This window comes from Sinohyriopsis cumingii, chromosome 9, assembly GCF_028554795.1.
Source record: "Sinohyriopsis cumingii isolate HCF-2022 chromosome 9, ASM2855479v2, whole genome shotgun sequence".
Lineage (NCBI taxonomy): Eukaryota > Metazoa > Mollusca > Bivalvia > Unionida > Unionidae > Sinohyriopsis > Sinohyriopsis cumingii.
The window spans coordinates 104,968,232-104,990,303 of record NC_142969.1 but is presented as its reverse complement, the minus strand read 5'-3'; the positions used below and the strand labels follow the sequence as shown (position 1 = coordinate 104,990,303).

At 37.1% G+C, this 22,072-nt stretch overlaps 4 non-coding genes across 4 annotated transcripts; all 4 read right to left on the bottom strand.

The window, feature by feature from the left end:
* Window positions 1-11,648: 11,648 nt before the first annotated feature.
* Window positions 11,649-11,720, bottom strand: Trnay-gua (transfer RNA tyrosine (anticodon GUA)). Its single transcript has one exon. It is a non-coding gene; the product is annotated as a tRNA-Tyr (tRNA).
* Window positions 11,721-14,990: 3,270 nt separating this feature from the next.
* Window positions 14,991-15,062, bottom strand: Trnac-gca (transfer RNA cysteine (anticodon GCA)). The gene has a single exon. It is a non-coding gene; the product is annotated as a tRNA-Cys (tRNA).
* Window positions 15,063-18,001: 2,939 nt separating this feature from the next.
* On the bottom strand, window positions 18,002-18,073 carry Trnac-gca (transfer RNA cysteine (anticodon GCA)). Its single transcript has one exon. It is a non-coding gene; the product is annotated as a tRNA-Cys (tRNA).
* A 1,531-nt stretch (window positions 18,074-19,604) lies between these two features.
* Trnac-gca (transfer RNA cysteine (anticodon GCA)) lies at window positions 19,605-19,676 on the bottom strand. The gene has a single exon. It is a non-coding gene; the product is annotated as a tRNA-Cys (tRNA).
* Window positions 19,677-22,072: the final 2,396 nt, after the last annotated feature.

Genomic DNA, 22,072 nt, shown 5'->3' with positions numbered 1-22,072 from the left:
ACTTAGTTGTCCAATCGTCGTTTACCCTACCTGCAGGAGTGTATCAAATGCAAGGAGAAAATTGACTTAAATATAGCTGCGTTGAAGGCGTTGTGAGGGAAACTAGGCACGATTAGTATAAGTTTTTGTTGTTGTTGTTGTTGTTGTGGGGTTTAACGCCATTTTTCAGCACACGATAGGCTATACATGGCGGCCAGTATTAATGGTGGAGGAAGAACCCGGGAAAATCCCGGAAAGAACCACCGACCCTCGAGAAGCTACTGGCAAGCTTTCTCACATACCCACATTGGCTGAATCTTAGACTCGAACCGCCGCAGACAGAGGTGAGATGGCAGTGATCCGTAACGAAGAGCGCTTTAGACCACTCGGCCACTCGGGGCCCCTATAAGTTTTTGAAGAATACATGCACCAATTGGCAGTCTGGCATCTGTGGGTGGTATATGAAGCGTTTACAGAATCTTTTGAATAATAAAGGAATTAGTTGGATCAAGGATATTGTTCAATTTGTGCACATAAACAATAGCCGAGATATAAGTAGATACAGTAGATTTTGCGCAGCGTTTTACAAATGCGAATCAAATGAAAAGTGCTAAATTGGTACTTGTCGCTGGAAAAGTGGAAAAGTGTGGAGTTTTAAAGCGGTTAAGAAGTGAAAGTAGTGTTTACAACTGGTCCTGTAAGCAACAAATGAATGAGAAATAACAGTTTTGACTCACATGGGCAAAAGCACCCCCAGTCTGTTAATGTCTGTAGTTCCGGGACCTGTTCTGGAATTTCGTCTGCATAATTTGCGAGCTGGAGAAATCTTTGCACATTTTGGCGAGACGACTACAATCAGCTAACTCTATGCACGTGACCTCACACAACCAATGAAAATACACATACTTATTCTGGAAACAGTCACTGAGAAAATACTATGACGTTGCTGTGAAATTCAACAGATGAAATCTAAATATTCGTCATATAAAATGGAACTTTCCCCTCACAAACAGCTGCATACAGCATGTGAATTAGTGATTCTCGACATATGATAGTGAAATGTCAACCACCGCTGTGTTATTCAAACCATACACACTAAAAAGTCGACATAAGAAATAGAACTGTAAACCACCACTGTATAATTCAACATATAAAATCTAACTTCTTTATCTTGAAAATGGAACTCTAAGGGCATACAATTTGATTCAACATGCAGTGCCGGATTTCCAAATAGGCAGAGTAGGCACCAGCCTAGGGGCCCCGCGACAACGGATCAAAATAATATTGATAAAATGTATTAGGAGCTAATTTGCGGGGGTGGGGTGGAGATTTCGACCTCCTTAGGGCCTAAAGGCCTCCACAGGGTTTAATCCGGCACTGCCAACATGTGATATTGGATTTCTCGACATACGACATCGAAATTTCAACTGCAACTTTCTCATTGGCCCAGCTTTTGTCCACTACGGCACCTCATAGTGTACGAGCATTTAGCATCCTGGACGTAAAATATATTTGCTTCAAATCACTCACGCAAGATGAGTAACTGTAATAACTATTTAAAGGAATATTCTTCTGAAAGATTAAAAAGTGAGGGCGGGGGAATATGGAGGGGGATTACTGCCATAATTATATGCGTGAATTTTTTTAATCTTCCTTTTTGCATTACTGTAAAATACTGCTTGCAAGTGCTAATATCATAATTCTATCAATGTATATTGTATTTTCATTGATGCAGATTGTACGTGGCAGTTTGCAAGTGTTACTTTCCTTCTGTATTATTGTAAATGACTGCTTGCAAATGCTACATTCATAATTCTAGTCATGAATTTTCTTTTTCATTGATTCAGTCTGTAAATTGTTGCTTGCAAGTTTTTCGATGTACTATCCTTCTGCTTAATTGTATCTTGCAATGTGCCAACTACTGAATCGATTCTGTAGTTTTCGTATGACAAACGCTATGCCAGTTATTACAAATTTTGTATATTCTGTTTATAAAATTTACAATTACATCATTCCAACTGCTGTTTTCATACAGATTTGGCCTTGCAACAATGTAAATACTAAGTTTTATCAGTATCGTCTTTGTTGTCCAACTCGTGTCGCCATCTGTTGTCATAATGGCATACTAGAGATTAGCATGTCATTATGACAACAGACCGCGCTCTAAATTTCTCAAGTTTTTCCTTTACCAGAAATAATGAATGCTCCACACAGTGCTTTACGGCATTCATTTTGTGTCGATAACTCCTTTCAGTCCCTTTTTTAACGCCTACGTTAGCAACACAGTTTTAATCGTCTCTAAAACCATATACTTTTTCGAAGATCTAAGTGATTTATAGCACCTTACGAAAACAAAAACGCATACAATACAGCAGGGTGGTCCATCTTTTTCAACCCCAGTTTTGACGCACTTATGTATTTACCTTCACCGTTTAAGAAATCTAATTCTTAGCGATATCTCTCATTACTTTGGAAACATTAGTTATTTTAGTAAGGATCAGAAATGACAATGATATATTCCCTCGTACTCTTCTTAACGAGCTTTCATCAGACGAACCCTGGTTGTAAGGATTGTATTGTACGTCACCCACTTTGACGCACCTCACATGCATCTATCTTTTCCTGTGATACTCTTGTACATAAGCTTCCGCGAAAATAAAATATTTCAGAGCAACATTAATAGCCCATAAAAGTTTATAGGTAAAATGACATTAAAAAATTAAGCATTCCTTAAATGTGTTCTTATTCTTATCACGATCTTCATTTTAAAATATATTTTGCCACAAAAACCGAAATAATCGAACCGAGGAAAATCATGATTGTATCATGATACAAATGTTTACTTGCGATAAGAAATATTAGATTTAGTGTACGATTGTTTCCCAATACTTAATTTGCATTGCTAATGTACAGAACCTCAACCTTTGAATGTATTTGTAAAAAAACACAAAAGCCCAAAACCAGCTTTAAAACTGGTTTGCATCCTTTAAAACTCTTGTCTATAACAGAGGAAATAATCAGAGACAAAAGATGTTACAGGAGATTTAACTTTTATTTATTGTAATTATTACCATTATCAAACCAATTAAAATTAATAATTTTGTTCAAGAATTTTAAAAATATAAATTTAGCACCCTTAGGTTCTAATTATTCAGCTGCTCTTTGTCACATTAAAGATTTAAAAAAGCTTTAAAGAATTTTTGAAATATGAATGTAGTGACGCATGATTCTGACTTGTTAATTGTGCTTCTCTTTGCAATATGAAAGTAGTTTAGTGAATTATCTATGATCAAAGAGAGAGAGAGAGAGAGAGAGAGAGAGAGAGAATGCACCAAAACTGCATATTTCATTAAGTTATTATAATTGTATACATGCATCCTGGGTCGATCAGTGTGTTTTGAGACATTCTTCAGCAAGTATCAACAAAAGAGTAAAGTCTTTCTCGATAATTATACAGGGTATAATTTTACAGATCACTGTCTTTTTTATTATTTGGTTTTATTCTATTTAATTGCCTACCTGTATCCTGGATAGTTGAGGGTGTTTTGGGACAGTCTTTTATTGTTTTAGGGTAGCCATGGAATCTTTCATTTGGGGATAAATACCAATATGGGGGAAAAAAAACTCTTCTGAATTTACTCCATAATTATACAATGCAGGATTTTACCGATCAGTCTTTTTTAAGGTTTGATTCAATATAATGTATACATGTATCCTGAGTAGGTGAGATTGTTTTCGGACAGTCTTGAGCAAGCCCCATTACTTTCAGGGTGACAGATAGAAAAACTAAACTGTTGCATGTCTAATTCATGTATAAATTGTTGGAAATAATCAAACATAACATTTGCTGGACAGATTTGGAGAGGCAAACAATTATAAAAAACATTGCCTAAAATTTTTGAACAGTTTTTGCTTTAATATTCTTCAAAGAAATAGACTATGGAAATCTTGAGGACGCACACATTAAGGTCAACAAGTATTGGTTGCTTGACTTGGTATTAGGTAAAGAACCGACAGTCTTCCATTTTTCTGTTAAATGGCTTGTAAAATGGTCAGCTGCAGGAACAGGTTGCAGATGTGCCTTAGATATCTTCTGATTTGAATTTCTACCATTTGCCAAGTGCGACAAGATCTATGGTACTTATAAACATCACTTTTAATTTTCGGCAACAAAAATCATTCAGGATTTTGTGATAAGTTTTATTGACACCAAAATGACCAGCTGAAGGAGTTTTATGGGCTAGACTATGCATTTCCTGTCTATATGACTTAGGAACAACAATTTGATTGTTCACTTACCACTCATCACCAGCCGGTACAGCAGGTGTCTCCATTTTCTCATGATGACCCCATTTTTCACAAAGTAACAAACTGGCACGTGTGTGGCTTTAATTTTAAAAAAAAGACAGTCTTGTGTCTTTTCTGAGAAATAGTTGTTGTTGTTGTAGGTTTAACGCCATTTTCAGCACAAGATAGGCTATACATGGCGGCCAGTATTAATGGTGGAGGAAGAACCCGGGAAAACCCGTAAAGAACTACCGACCCACGAGAAGCTACTGGCAAGCTTTCTCACACACCAACATTGGCTGAATCCGAGACTACAACCCACGCAGACAGAGGTGAGATGGCAGTGATCCGTAACGGTGAGCCCTTTAGACCACTCGGCCCCTCGGAGTTTTTATGAGGAATATTACTTGGGGGCCTATAACTCACATTAAAATGACTTGCATGCTTATAAAGTAGCTGCTACTTTCTTCTAAGACATCTTGCTACTGCAGTCAGAAATTGGCTAGTGGCTTCTAGTATTATGTGAAGAAACTAACTTACTTATGAATCTCTCTCTCTCTCTCTCTCTCTCTGCTGAGTGATTAAGTCATTTAGATTATGGCATTTGCCTTATCCATTGTTCCAAGGCACATACATTAGGGATAAGAGGCCAAATTTAAACGTTTATCTCAAGTTCATAAATATAACAGTTTTGTGAAGGTCAAAGTATCAGAAATAACAAATTAGCAAATAAAATATAATCCTTGTCGTGTTTTTGTTTTGCTCATAGTAGTGCAAACAACTTTTTTGTTATTGATAGCAAAATAAATTCTCCAAAAAGCGAGCAGTTTTGTACAGTGTATATATTCAATACAGATCCAGTAATGGAATGTTTTTGGGGATTAATTCTTGAAAAAGACACTAGGGAATATAACCTGACTGTTCTTGAGTCATAATTTACAAATGGATGTGGTATACCGAAGATAATGTGACTTGGCCTATCCAGAATTTATAGTTTTTACTCCTCAGAATTTGCAATGATGAGTGCATGTCCAATAAAAAAGCCAGATTGTGTGAAAAGCTTGTCTTCATTCATGTTTTATTCATGTGAAAGTGAAAAACAAAAAGGATTGGCAAATAACTCTATAAGAACAATGTAACAAGATGTGTGTGTGTGTGTGTGTGTGTGTGTGTCTTACTCTTCTATTTGTTCCTTATAATTTCCTACATGTATGATAATTTTTGTTTCAGACTAATTCATCTGACAATATTGTTTTTATGAATGCCGGTTTAAATTAAACTTTTTTTCTCTTATATTTCCTATGAAAAGTTAAACATAGGACTGTATATTGTTTGTATTTATGTATTTCGCTTTATTGCATAGTTATATTGTGCTGATATTGTTTGTGTCATGACAATATTAAAATATGTTTAAACAGGATAAAATAATGATAAAATCAGACAAATGAAGGTGTTTATGTGGATTGGTGGAGTGGTGGATGCTACAACAGCCTGAGCTGTGAGTAGCCTAAAAAACTACAAGTGTTTAGAAAAATATCTGGGTGTGTCTTACTCTTCTAAGAGAAAACAATCACATCTGCAGAAGATACATGTAAAAGTTTGTATTAATCTTTTTAACTACTACATTAATTTCATATCCAAATGTATCAAGCACTTTTGGTACTGTATTGTAGCAGTAATGATACCATCAAATTGAGCTGGTTACTGGTAGAGGTAGCAGTGTTATTTATATAAGAATGCCACAAATATAGTCCATGCAGCGAAATCAGCCCACTACACTACTAAGATCATGGAAAGTTCCAGCTGCAAAGAACTCTTCGAGATTACTAACAAGCTAATGTCAAGGAACAAATCTACACCACTTCCAACTACCTTCTCTCCAGTCCACCTTCCGTACATGTTTGCAGATTTCTTCCGTGACAAAGTACAAACCATTAGAGATAAGCTTGACACCACAATTTCAATTGACTCATCGTCACCATACAGTTGGGATAAAGAATTTGAGCGGCAACCATTAGCAACATTTGAACCTGTCTCTATGGATTTCGTACGTACAATCCCGATGAAGAGTGCACCAAAGTCATGTGAACTTGATCCAATTCCATCATCACTGCTGCTTGAGTGCTTAGATCCAGTATTGCCTTCACTAACCGATGTTATTAATACCTCTCTCTCATCCGGGGAATTCCCATCATTTTTCAAATCTGCCATTGTAAAGCGTCTGCTGAAGAAACCAACACTAGACCATAACGATTTAATGAACTACCACCCAGTTTCTACTCTCCCATTCATATAAAAAGTCTTAGAAAAGGTTGTTCTACCCCAGCATGTATCACATCTGAATTCAAAGAGTCTTTTTAGTAATGTACAATCTGCATATCACCTTTGCCACATTACTGAAACTACTCTTCTAAAAGTCGTTAATAACATTCTCTCTGCGTTGGATAGCTGAAAGAGTACAGTCCTCACTCTCCTTGATTTGTCTGCAGCATTTGACACAATAGACAAGGATATATTACTTCACCGTCTCCAGCATGTATTTGACATTTAGGATACAGCCTTACTGTGGTTCAAGTCCTACTTGGTCAACAGGACACAAATTGTATCTGCAAAAGGAATACACTCCAGCCCAGTTGATCTATGGTGTGGTGTTCCACAGGGGTCTGTTCTTGGACCTGTTCTCTTCATTCTGTACACTCGTTTGCTCTCAAGTGTCATAGATCATCATCCAGTGTCTCACCAATTGTACGCTGATGACACCCAAATATACAAATCTAGCCACCCAACTGAAGTTGATGCTACCATCCAAGGTGTAGAGAGGCGCATTTCTGATGTGGAATCATGGATGATATGTAACAAGCTGCAGATGAATGATGAAAAAACTGAGGCCATTCTGATCACAACACAAAGACTTTCTCACTCACATCCTTTACCTCAAACCACAAATATCAGCAACACCAATATTCAATTCACACAATCAGTACGAAACCTAGGTGTTACTCTGGACAGTACTCTCACATTGCACCAAGATGTCTTGAACATATGCAAGGCTGCATATCTTGAGCTGAGACGCATCAGCTCAATTCGCAAATATCTTTCAGTTGATGCCACTAAAACACTTGTGTCTTCATTAGTACTTTCAAGACTGGACTATTATAGCTCAATTCTGTCTGGTTCATCTCAATATCTGCTCCAGAAACTTCAAAAAGTTCAAAACACAGCTGCTTGGATCACACTTAGAGTACCACAATCAGAGCACACCTCCCCGCTGCTCTGTACCCTACACTGGCTATCCATTCGATCCAGAATCAAAAAACAAAATTGGTTCTTTGTGCTACGTTTCACTGTGGGACTCTAGTCCAACATGCCTATCCGACCTCACCCATGTGTACACACCAGCAAGATACTTACGCTCCTCCTCTGACAATCGTATACTCATTATTCCCACTATGAAAACAAAGTCATATGGACAGCGTTCTTTTGCAACGTGGAATGAATTGCCCACTGAACTTAGACACAAAGACACAGTGATCACATGCAAGAGGGCTCTCAAAACTCACTTATTTCGACTGCAAGAACAAACTTAAAAACCTAGTAATGTTTTCTACCTTAAATATTCTCAGCATGTTTTTTTTAAAAACGTTTTCTAACTTCAGGGTGTTTGTTTTTGTAATAATATCGTTATATGTTTTTTATCTTATAGGTGTTGTTTAATGTTGTAAAGCGCTTAGAGCTTCTAAAGATTATGCGCTATACAAAGTCCTCATTATTATTATTATTATTATTATTATTATTATTATATTCAATATATTATATTTGTATACTTGCTACCAAAGGAGTCTGATGTTTTATCAGTGGAGTACCTTACAATCAATCATCTAATCATTGCTATAAATATCGGTTCATATATGGATGACTACGATTTTAAATAATACAAATTGTAGTTTCCAGTTTGATATCTGTTGAAATAAAGCAGTTCATACTTGTATGGAAGTGTTCTTTATGTTTACGTATAGAAAATATATTTCATACCCATTTATTTTCTTATATAATGAAATAAGTTCATGCGTTTGTAGCATATATGCCTTGTATGTGATGTCCTTGTTTCAAGTCATTTGTCTCTTGCTGTTATATTGGAACTGGAGAATCAAAATGAAATTGGAGATATGACATACTTTTCACAGACAACTAGTGACAATAATTGCTAGTTAATGCATAATCATCCATGCCATACATATATAAGGATTCTGTATAATTTAACTATTTACCTTACTTCTTGTTATAGCTTGACTTTTAGTGCAAGAAAGGAAAGTCCATATAAATTTAATTCCAGTATTTAAAGTTTTTTTATTTCTCCTGAATAAAAGGAATAATCGCGGAACTAAGCCTCATTGTGTTAAAAGGCGGCATACATAAATGGATTGCAAATTTCCTAACCGGTAGGAAAATCGTCAGAGTAACCAATCAACTATCAGACATACACGAACTCGGAAATCGAATCCCATAGGGTAATATGCTTCGTCCCAAGGTTTTCAGTATTTTGATGAACAGTCTGGAACAGTCCAAAGACCCATCACGGGGTGCGTCTCACAACTAAGACCCCAATCTGTTACACAAAACAAAATTAATATTTCAGAAAATTGCTCGTCCCAGTAAACATGGCTAGCAATCAACTACCAAACACACCTGACCTAACTAAACAACACTGATCTATGCTAACTGACTCTAAAAAAAAAAACTGTTCTTCTTATATGCCAGAATAAGCTACCCGAATAAACTATAACCGTAACTAAAAGCTAGATCCAATAAGGTGGTCAATTGCTCAGACCACCAGGCCCCGCTACACAAGGTGGCAACATATTGTTTTTTTTTTTTTTTTTTTTTTTTAATACGGTTCAACAATTTATTACTAAGATGACCCCAAACAATCAACGACATGAGGTGGATATGAGTCCAGACCGTCAGGCCCCGAAGTACAAGGTGGCAATATTAGATTGACTGAAAAAGCAAATTACTGTATGGTGTAATATCTTGACACGAAATTAGTAAAGTTATTAGATGGTCAAAATCCCAAACCACCACGTCCAATCGCACAAATCTTAAGTGATAAAATATTCTGATGATATATTTAGACATAAATAGGCAAGTTCACCAATATTTACCAATGATCAAAACCTCAACATAAATTAGATGATATAAGGTGGTTAAAACCCCAAATAATCATGGCAAGCTACACAAGGTGGCAATTATATAATCAAATCATGATTCTCAATAAACTAACGTCAAATATGCATTTTTAAACAAATCAATTTAAGGATTTTAGCTGATACTAAATGTCATGTCTTTTCCTCTTTCTCATTCTATACTGACAAAGCTGTTAAAAGCACAGACCGTGTGAAAAATAATATCTTTCAGACCTTCTCCTCCTCGGCTTGTTCAAAATAAACAATTGATAAGTATTCATTGCGTACAGTAATGTGTCGGTAAACACTGAAAAGTTACCCACGGACAATGAATTAGGTGGTACCCGTGCGTACATTAACCAGTCACAAATGGCTCAGTGGCAGCACGCGAATTTAATCGAAGACAGACAACCGATGTGGCCATCATTCTACGGCTAATAGAAAAGTGATCATGACAGAAGTAAGACATCCAGAAATGGAAGGCTGTAGAGACAACCCGAAGGCAAGAGATGCAGACGAAACAAGCTCCAGACGCACCACAACATAGGAATAGTAACAAGGGCACATCGTCAGCACAGACGAAAAACAGAGCGGTGTCGACCAAATTGTAATAGAAGAAGTAGTCAGTGATGACGCCAAAATAGTCAGTGGCAGCGAACCACAACGATCATGCTGTGTTATCGAAGATAAAGTAGCAGCACAGCAACATGCTTACAAGATAATTAAATGTGACGGATGTCTTGAAGAAGCACACAATCCAGCTCCTTCTTAGCCGCAGGAATATCAGTGCACTGGGCAAAACATCGCAGCTATCAAGAACCCCTCGTGACACTGATCATGAGCAAACTGATTGATTCACACAGGATTCCATCTCAACCCATCGAATTTATTTTCAGTCGATAAATGACCTTGTGATGGTTGACCTGATCATTACAAACAGCTCATAGACACAAACCTCAAATCCAGGAAATAAAAAACGTCATGGCAACAATCTATACGTATCGTTCTGTATCTCAAAACCCAGAGTGCACTGCAGTAGTGTTGGTGATACATGGCAAGAACATCCCGATGGGAGTGGTACTACCCGAAATCTGCTTTATTTACAAGGCCGAATTCTGGGCTATAAATCAAGCAATTAAATGGATATGATACATCCATCCTTAATTAGCGAGACTTCCTCAGGGTGCTGCGCTTCCTCTTCCTATAATTAAGTAACTTTTCAAGCAGAGAAAATTTGTTGAGAAAAGTCAAACTAAAAATCCAAACCATGGATTAAAATAATTATACTGTGGAATTATACGGAAATGAAAGGGCCTACAAAGAAGCAAACACTAAATTGAACGAACTATGTTCACAACACTTGGCTTACAGTGTCCAGGAAATCTACAGTATATTTCGGCAACAAATTTATAGCAAATAGCAAGGACAATGAGACAACAATCCACGCAGCTTTATAACCTGCATACACAAATAGGAAGAAATATTATGGCCCCAGTACAGGTGGACCAACATAAAACCAAAGTCATAACAAGACAAAAACTGGAAAACCCCTTTTTGTCGCCATCTTTGACAAGTTCTTTCCTAGTATCAACTTAGCGAACATTAACTGCCCACATTGTCCTACTCCAGAAAACCTACACCACATTTTAATGAATGCCTCCAATACCATGAATGAGAAAAACATACCAGGACAAATAGAAAAATCTCAATGCCCCGATTAGCTATCAAGAATTCCTTCAACAAGGGGCTAAAAGTATTCATAAGATGTATTACAATATAAAGGGAAACCTTAATGCCAACGTGAATGAATGAGAAATTTAACCCTCTGGTAAGACATAAGGTACTACCGGCAAATATAATGATTATAACTCAATAAAATACAGTCCGTTTAATCCAAGAGAAAATAATAATTCCCTCGTTTCCAGAAATTATTACACATCGCAAACACCTCCTCGCTACGTATGGAAATGTTTCCTCACTGATCCATAAGACTAACACTTGCTGTAATCCTAATAAAAATTGGCAATCACTTTTTATATACATATATTGATAAGAGAATGACGATGAAAAAGCAAAATATTAAAAAACGCAGCATGATGGTATTGCAAATATAAATCGATATACGACAGTGATATTAACAGTGAACTCGATATGACTTGGACGGATATCTTTTGTGGCACATGTTAAAAACGAATATGAAGGGGACAACCGGGTTCGAACCGGGGATCTCTCGATCTACAGTCGAATGCTCTACCACTGAGATATATCCCCTTCTTAAATGAAATATCTGAAATTATCATAAAGAAATGGGAATCCGCCATCGGTCGCATCTGATCTTGATATGTATAGTCCAACCAGAATGACCAGGACCTCTTGTAAGCTTTGCCGCTTGTATCCAGAAATATGTTCAGGCCTGAATGACGAGTCCCATTTGTTTAGAAATCTTTCTTAAGCTTATGATTCCACTTCTTATTGTAGTAATCAATGTAAACAACACATCCTAAGAACAATTAAAGAGTGAATGAATTTATTTGTCACAATGCCAACGTGCCCCCCTCCATTTTAACCTTTAAAGGGGACAAACATGCAAAACTGAAATTAGCGCAAACTTCATATATAATTTGCTATATGTATACGGTTCATTTTCTGAAAATTTGTACTTTTTATTCTTACTCGTTACGAAGAAATTTATGAAAAACCGATCATCTCTCCCGATCCGTCTTGAATAGAACAACGCGCTTCCCTTCCCCCTGTACAAATAGCTGGTGTGACGTCTTTTGAGACACTGTGTACACACTGGCATTGTTGATAACGAATTATGGAGAACTCGCCTTGGGAAAACTCATCCGAGGTGTTAGAAGTCGCCCCATGGTGGTCGGAGAAGTCGCCCCACTGCGCCTGGAGGAGTCGCCCCAAGGATCATACATACTAATTCTGAAATGTCGCCACATGGTTGTTTATACCTTTATTCATTGTCGCTTTTCTTCAACTTAATAACTTATTAAATCTATAAAATGTGCAACTTTTCAACTTTTCCATTTGATCAATTCCGCTTCTGTACTTAACGAAACAGAAGTGGTATCTATCCCTTTTCCTCTGTTCGTCAAATCATTAAATGCATTTTAATTGGAAAATAGATCGGGTGTAAGCATGGTGTGACATCTGCAGTTTTATACGTGAAAGGGCTCCAACCTAATAAATAAAGTCATCCTGAGACAACTTTATGGTATGGACCTCTATAACCCGAAATCGATTGAATTCTTGCTCCCAGTCAATAAGCCAAAAGGTTATGGTATCATCTCTCTAACTGAACAATATACTCTGATTTTTCATTGAGATTTGCTAACCATTGACGAATGATACTTGAACTCGATAAAAAGCATCACTGATGCCTACTCAGGAAATGCGGTCGCTGCTGAGTTCAACATCATGGCTAATGCACAGAATTCTTACGGTTTCTGAAAGCTATCATGTACTACGCCCATCATTTAGTTTATTTCTTCTTTTTTGTCAGTGTTCGTAATTTTATTAATTCTCAGTAAAAATGACCGATGCACAATGAACATGATTAGGTTATTTTATTATATATAACAATACCATGATCACGCGTACTAACGGGATTTTGTTATTTTAAATGCATATTTGAACTGCTCAACGTACTTGGGACATAATGAGAAGATCATCTTTAAAAACAAATTAAATGTCACATTTAAATCCCGATCTAAACTGAATAACATTTCACATGGTCCGAATCATCTTGGAAGTTTGAAGAATTAGCCAGATATATGGGCCGAATCAGTCAACGATTTGTACCGAATCAGCCTGGTCCGACTTTGAGAGTAATTACCACATTAATGAATAATGTTAGTATAATAGATATATCAATCAAGAAAGTTAACAGCAACATTTGTTTCAAAAATTGTATCGTGGTGTTTCGGTGTGCGTAGTTATAAGAAATCTAACGAGTTTATATGAACACACAGACTTTCAATTATAAGTGATTTATTTTTCAATTATCGACATTACACAAACATGATGAATGCAGAATGGGAAGGAGGGGTTTATTTATAGAACGAGTGGAAAACAGTCTTGAATGTAAGTGTGGAAAGAAAATGCATATTCATCTGATGCAGTTACATACAAAATCAAACGTGCATAATAAATTGATATTGGATACATTGAACGAAAAATCGTAAACATTTCCTTAATGTTATTTCATTTGGTAGATAATTTCTTACTTTTCAAAGATGGAGGGAAAAAAAGAGTAAAATAATTGAGGATTGTTCCAGAACTGCTATTATTCACACAATTTAGAGCTGCGCATTGAACCGTCTAGTTTTTAATTGACACTTCGCTGCACATACAACTCTTTTACGTTAATCGTCTCAAATGACGTCACATCCTGTTTGTATGGAAGGGAGCTAACAAATTCGGGGCAGGTTCTTTCCGTTTGATCTCGGAAAACAGGACAATATTTTGTATGAAATGTTTGTGCAATTACAATAGATGCAAAGAAAAAAATAGTCGGGATAGGTTATATAGACAAACTACTAAATATCCTTCTATTTACAATAAAATTGTCCAGGTCGGGTTTTTTTTTTTTTTTGTCCCCTTTAAGTAGAGTAGGCCTATTCGTTGTAATAGCTGTTACAGGTCACGTATATTACATGCGTAATCTGGAGTAAATATTTGTTTCACATCCAGCACAACTATCACACCTATTTGTCAAGTGAACTGGACTGATGAATAAATTTCCTCGTGTGCAAGAACACAGAGTACATATTACACAGACACACATGGTAAATAATTAGATTAACCTTATGTGCAAGAAAAATTATAATAGCCATGAATACGATTCCGGATAATTAAAGAGGTGTTGGACGCTCTCAAAGAATATTTGTCAAAAGTATTGGTCATGTTATTCCTTTCTTATTTATTTTATATATTATTAACACGGTTTGAACATCTTTATCCTTTGTGATTCATCTTGTTATACTTTATGCATAGAAGAGTTTATATTCTTCGAGATTTTGTGCAAATCTTCATTTTACAATTTTTAAATTTTACTTTTACTTTGTACCATATAAACTAGACGGTGTGGATGTGCCTTTAAATACTGTTACTTGAATGCATCTAAAGCGGCATATCTGTGAAGTCATATGGTTTACCAGTTGAGCCATATTCCCTTGACAAATTGGAAATCTTCAATTCTGAAATACAATTGGTGAGTCGTCACGTGCTGTGTATGAACCTTGTCGGTATAGTCCAACTAGAATGATCTGAGGTATGTTTTGAAGCTGATATTCAGAAATATGGCTAGGCCCGATCTGAGAATCATTAGAGAGACGGGCGTGCGGAGAGACGGAGAGAATGTGATCATAGTTGGTGTAGTAACCAAAGGTTTTATCGGTTGTCCTCCGTGGAAAAATAATTGCTAACATCACAACAAATGTGAATTGATATTGATCAGTAATATTAACACGCAACTCAATATGACTGGGACAGAACTATTTTGTGGTAAATGTTTAAAAAACTGGATGAAGGGGACACCCGGGTTCGAACCGGGGACCTCTCGATCTGCAGTCGAATGCTCTACCACTGAGCTATATCCCCTTTGTAATTGACAAATTTGAAATTGTAATAAAGAAAGTGGGAAATCGCCATCTGTATTATCGGATCTTTATTTGTATAGTCTAAACAGAATGACCAGACCTATTATAAACTCTGTACCTTGTAACCAGAAATATGGTCGGGCCTGAATGACCAGTCACATTTGTTTAACCTTTGTTAAGCTAAATTTTGATCGTGACCTCGCTTCTTATTGTACTAACCAAGGTAAGCAACACAACCTAACAACAAGTAAAGAGTGAAGGGATTTATTTGTCACAACACCAGCACGCCCCGCTCACCTTTTAACCTTAAGAAGAACATTCCTTAAAATAGCTGTTACATCTCACGGATCTTACGTGCATAAATATGTGATTCACATCCAGGATGCAAAATGATCGCACGCCATCACACTTATTTGTCACGTGAGCTGGATTAATGATTAAATTTAATTGTGTGCAAAAAAAAAAAAAAAAAAAAAAAAGCGTATATAGTACACAGACACACGTGGTAATATGTTAGTTTAACGTGTGTGTGCGAAATATCATATTTTCTATAATCATCCTTTCATGTTTTATTGATGGTATTGTCTTGCACAAATCCTCCCATAAAAGAAAACTTATAATAACATCCAATACGATTCCCGATAAATTATAAAGGATTTGGACTCTCTCAGACAATATACTGTCAAAATGTTTGATCATGTGTCACCTTTATCTTTAGTTTGTATACATTTAACAAAATTTGAACATCTTTACCTGTTATACTCCATCTTCTTGTACTATATGATTAGAATTATTTGGAAGTGTTTATATTCTTCAGGATTTTGTGCAAGTTTTCATTTTCTATTGTTCGAATTAGACTGGTAGTGGGCACCATATAAACACGTATTATGTACCTTTAAACACTACTGCATGCATAAATCAAAAGGGGCATACTTATCCATATGAAATCATATTATGAATTAGTTCGGCTAAATTCCTTTCCCAAATCAAGGTCGCTAGCACGTTCTGACGGGTTACGGAGGGTCGCCAGGATTATCGTTTTTTTAGGGTTGTAAACCTATCAGCATGAGGAAACGCGGTCGTGAGGGTCGGAAAAATATTGTTTAGGGTAGCGTCCAATAAAGAATGGTTACCTTTTTACTATAATTATCTGAGGTACGATTCGAAGCTGGTATCGGGAAATCTGGTTAGCCATGATTTGAGACTAGTTAGATTGAAAGTTGTACATGAGAGAGAGAGAGAGACAGACAGACAGACAGAGACAGACAGCGAGAGAAAGAGACCACAATGTGTATTGCTTTTGGAATAAACAAAGATGCCTTACCAGATATATTCGGTGGAAAAATAATTTGTAACATATCATTAAATGTAAACTGATGTACAACAGTGGAGCTCTAAATAGCTGGGCCAGAACTCTTTGGTGGTAAATGTAAAACATGCTTTTGAAGGAGACACCCGGGTTCGAACCGGGGACCTCTCGATCTGCAATCGACCGCTGAGCTATATCCTCTTCGAAAATTTAAAACCTGAAATTATAAGGAAGTGGGAATTCACCATCTGTCGCATATAAGCCTTATCTGTACTGAACCAGATTGTTTTAGGATAAGTTTTGAAGATAGTATCGTGAAATATGCTTTGGTCTGTTTTGCGACCCATTGGGTTGGAAGTCGTACGTGTGATGAGAGAGAGAGAGAGAGACAGAGAAGGAGACAGAGTGACGGAGACGAGAGAGTGAGACAGAGACCACAGTGAATATTGTTTGCTAGAATACACAAACAGGTTTTACCGGATATACTCTAACTTAATAGCAAATGTAAATTGATGCATCACATTTGATATTAATATATACCTCTATATAAACTGTGACAAACACCTTTGTGCTGAAATATTAAAAGTGTTTATAAAGGGGACATCCGGGGACCTCTCGATCTGCAGTAGTATGCTCTACCACTGAGCAATATCCTCTTCATACATGAAAAATCTGAAATTATACTAACGATGTGGAAAATCGCCTATATGGTCCAAAAGGAATGACCAGGACCTATGGTAAGTTTAGCCGCTTATAACCCGTCAGGCCTAAATGAAAACATACATTTCTTTAGTAATCTTTGTTAAACTAAATCCTGATCGTGACTATGCTTCTTGTTGTACTAATGTCATCAACGCATCCACACAACAATTTATGAGACAAGGAATGTATTTGTCACAATACAAAGGCCACCATTTCCTTAACCTTTAGGTAAATTATTCCTTACAATAGTTATTACAGCTACTGCATGAATACAGCTAACGGGACATTTCTCTATGTGTAGTCAAATGCTCTAGTAGTTGAGCTATATTCCCTTTTCGAATTGGAAATCGCCAATTTCGAGACAAAGTTTGTAAGTTGCCACCTGTTGCATAAGAACATTATCTGTATAGTTGAAGTAAAACAGTGGTTCCCATCCCCCCGGTTGCGACTTCAATCAGGGTCGCTAGAAGGTTCTGGAGGGTCCCGTTGGGTCAAAAGGAGCTTTTTAAGGAGAAAAAACGTATCAAAAGCTGGAAATGGGCTCGTGAGGCTCGGAAAAGAAGACTCTTTACGTTCGAGGTCAATAAAGGAAGAAACCTGTTTACTAGAATGACCTGGGGCATGTTTTGAAGCCGGATTCAGGAAATATACTTATCCCTGATGAGAGACTTATTAGTTTGAAAATTGTGAATGAGAGAGACAGAAAAACAGGAAGACAGACAGGCAGAGAGACAGAAAGACAAAGAGGGAATGAATGAGACCGCAATGCGTAATGTTTGGGGGAATAAAAATAGGTTCTAGCGGATATACTAAGCTGAAAAATAATTTCTAACAACCAATTTAAATTGATGTGTCATTGTAGATATTATTATCGAATTAGATATTGATGAGACAGAATTTTTTATGGCCAACATTTAAAAGTTTCCCGAAGAGGACACACGGGCTCGAACAGAGGACCTCTCGATCTGCAGTCGAATGCTCTACCACTGAGCTATATCCCCTTCGTAAATGGCAGGGGATCTCAAACTATAATAAGTACGTGGGAAATCGTTATTTATCGCATATCATCTTTATCTGTGTAAGTGAATGAGAGTGACTTGGACCTCTCGTATGTCTTGGCGGTTGTAACCAAAACTATGGTTAGGTCTGAATGACACATCACATTTATTTAGCAATATTTGTTAAGCTGAATTGTGATAGCGACTCCAGTTCTTATTGTACTAACGATAGTAATCAACACTTCCGAACAACAATTAAAAAGTGAAATTATTTATTTGTTACAATACAAGTGCACCTCTCCTTATATGTTAACATTTCAGTAGAATATTCCTTAAAATACTTATTAAATCTCACGGATCTTGTGTGCGTTATTTAAAGTAAATATCACCTTCAGGTGCAAAATGCTCGTACACTATCACACCTATTTTTCACGTGAGCTGATTTGATGAATACATTTCGTCGTACGTCGAGATCATGGCTTACATATTGCACAGACACAAATGATACACATATTATGATTGCCGTTTGTGTGCAACACTTAATCATATTTTCTGTATAATCACCAGTTCATGTTATCTTCTTGGTATTGTTTTGTACAAGGTGGCACATGAGAGAAAACGTATAATAGCCCTAAATACGATTACCTATGACGTACAGAGGAGTCCGACGCCGTCATGTAATATCTTTTCCAAATAACTGTTGCATGTTATCTTTATCTTTTATTTCTCTACATTTGACACAGTTTGTACATCTTTATTCGTTATACTCCATCTTCTTATACTGTATTTTTATAATAATTTTGAAGGGTTTATATTCCTATGGATTTTCTGTAAGTCTTCATTTTAAACTTTTTGAACTTGACTTTAGTGGGCACCATATATACACTATTGTTTTGATGTACATTTAAACATTATCACACGCATACATGTAAAGGCACACTTCTCGATGTGAAGTCAAATGTTGTACCAGTTGAGCTATATTCCCTTCGCATATTGAAAATCTCCAATTTTGAAAGAAAATTGTTTAGTCGCCACCTGTTGTATATGAACCTTATCTGTATGGTGCAACAAGAACAGTGATTTTCAATCCCCCAGGTCGCGACACAAATCAGGGTGGCGATGAGGTTCCGGAGGGTCGTGGAAGGTCTCCATGATTCTTTTTTCAAACGGTGGAAACGGGTCTCGCGGATCGGGAAAAAGTTTTCTATTTAGGGTCCCGGCCAAAATTGGAACGACTGAACTGAAATTATCTAGAGCACATTTTGATGTTGGTATCGGAAAATATCATTAGCCTTGAGTCGAGACTCGTAAGTTGGAAAGTTGTACATGAGATAGAGAGAAAGAGAGAGAGAGACAGAACAAAAATGCGTATTATATGCTGGGATATCCATAGGTTTTACCGAATATAATCAGTCTGGAAAACATTCCGCCCCAACAGCAAAAGTAAATTGATGTCAAACAATAGACATTACCATGGAACTTGACATAACTGAGATAGAAATGTTTATGTGGTCCTTGTTAAAAATAATGATAAAGGGGACACCCGGGTTCGAACCGGGGACCTCTCGATCTGCAGTCGAATGCTCTACCACTGAGCTATATCCCCTTCGTTAATTAATCATCTGAAATTATAAGAAGGTAGTGGAAAATCACTATATGTCTTATCTTTCTATGTATACTTATAAACTAGAATGACCGCTACCTCTGGTAAGTTTTGCCGCTGATTACCAGAGCTATCGTGTCATGCCTGAATGACCACTTGCTTTTGTTTAGCAATGATACATGGAATTTATTTGTCACAATACAAACGCCACCATCCCTTAACCTTTAGGTAAATTATTCCTTACAATAGTTATTACAGCTACTGCATGAATACATCTAACGGGACATTTCTCTATGTGTAGTCAAATGCTCTAGTAGTTGAGCTATATTCCCTTTTCGAATTGGAAATCGCCAATTTCGAGACAAAGTTTGTAAGTTGCCACCTGTTGCATAAGAACATTATCTGTATAGTTGAAGTAAAACAGTGGTTCCCATCCCCTCGGTTCCAAAAAAGCAGATGTATATTGATGTGTCAGGATGGATATTAACATAGACCTTGATATAACTGGGACATAACACTTTTGTGGTCAATAATAAAAATGTATATGAAGGGGACATCCGGGTTCGAACCAGGGATCTGGAGTCGATTGCTCTACCACTAAGATATATCCCCTTCGTAAACACCGAATTTAAAATGATGAAACTACGATAAGGATGCGGGAAATCGCATTTTATCGGGCGTTATCTTTATCTGTATAGTCCAAACAGAATGATCGGTACCTCTGTTACGTTTGGCCGCCTGTAACCAGAAATATCGTCAGGCCTGAATGATCACCCACATTAAGTAATTTTTCTGAAACTGAATTCTGAACGTGACTTCGCTTCTTATTGTACTAACCATTGTAAAAAGCACATCCTAACAACAATTAAAGCGGCAAGAAATGTATCTGCAGCAATACTAGGGCAACCCTCATCGTTTATCCCTTCAGAAGAATATTCCTTAAAATAGCTAATACAGGTCACGCATATTCCGTACTTGATTTGAAATACATATCTCTTTCACATTCATAATGTTAAATGCTCGAACACTATCACAACAACTAGTCATGCGAACTGAACTGATGACCACATTTCGTAGTACGTCAAAAATACCGAGTGCTTACTGCACAGATACACGTAGTGAAAGTATTACGATTCCTATTAATCACGCAATCATGTTTTCTTCCTGATATTGTTTTGTATAAGGTGGCACATGCAATAGGACATATATTGGTCCATAATTCGATTCCCAATGACTTACAGTGGCGTCAGACGTTATCATGTGATATCTGTCCAAACTTGTTGGTTTCGTGCTAACTTTATCTTTTATTGTTTACACCTTTAACACTGTTTGTACATCTTTTGTTAACCGCTCCGATGGCCTAGTGGCTAGACCTTCCGCCTCGGATGCGTGAGGTCGTGAGTTCAATCCCCGGCCGAGTCATACCAAAGACTTACAAAAATGGTACTAACAGCTGCCTCGCTTGGCGCTCAGCATTAAGAAGTTAGTGTTAGGACTGGTAGGCCTGGTGTCAGGATAATGTGTGGGTAGGACATCCTGCTACATGTCTGCAGCATGATGCCCCAGCGCTAGACATAACTATAAACTGCCACACTGCAGACATCGTAGCGATATGACTGAAACATTGTTAAAACTACGTTAACAATCCAAGTTTCTCTCTCTCTCTCTCTCTCTCTCTCTCTCTCTCTCACACACACACACACACACGTATATATCTTTTGTTCGTTATACTTCATTTGTTTTACTTGATATTTCCAATTATTTGGAAGTGTTTATATGCCTCGTGATTCTGTGCATGTCTTCATTTAACACTTTTTAAAAAGGGACCCGAGTGGCCGAGTGGTCTAAAGCGCTCTCCGTAACGGATTACTGCCATCTCACCTCTGTCTGTGTGGGTTCGAGTCTCGGGCTCGGCCAATGTGGATATATGAGAAAGCTTGCCGGTAGCTTCTCGTGGGTCAGTGGTTCTTTCTGGGGTTTTCCCGGGTTCTTCCTCCACCATTAAAACTGGCCGCCATGTATAGCCTATCGTGTGCTGAGAAATGGCGTTAAACCCTATATATCCCAAACTCCATCAGCAAAACACACCAATACAATTTGTTAAAGAAACCTATTTCTTGGGAATGTTAATTGATGAGACCCTCACCTGGGAGAAACACATCACAGCACTAACCAAAAGACGCCTACAGGACCTCAACCTCCTAAAAATATTAAGGGGAAAAGTGGGGAGCAGATCAAACAACAATGCTCATGCTTTATAGATCATAAATTAGATCTAAACTTGACGATGGCTGCCAAGTATATGCATGAGCCAACAACACCTTGCTCCAAAAACTAAACAACATACAATACAAATAGCTTAGACTTTGTACTGGAGTTCCACCTGATACCTTAATCGA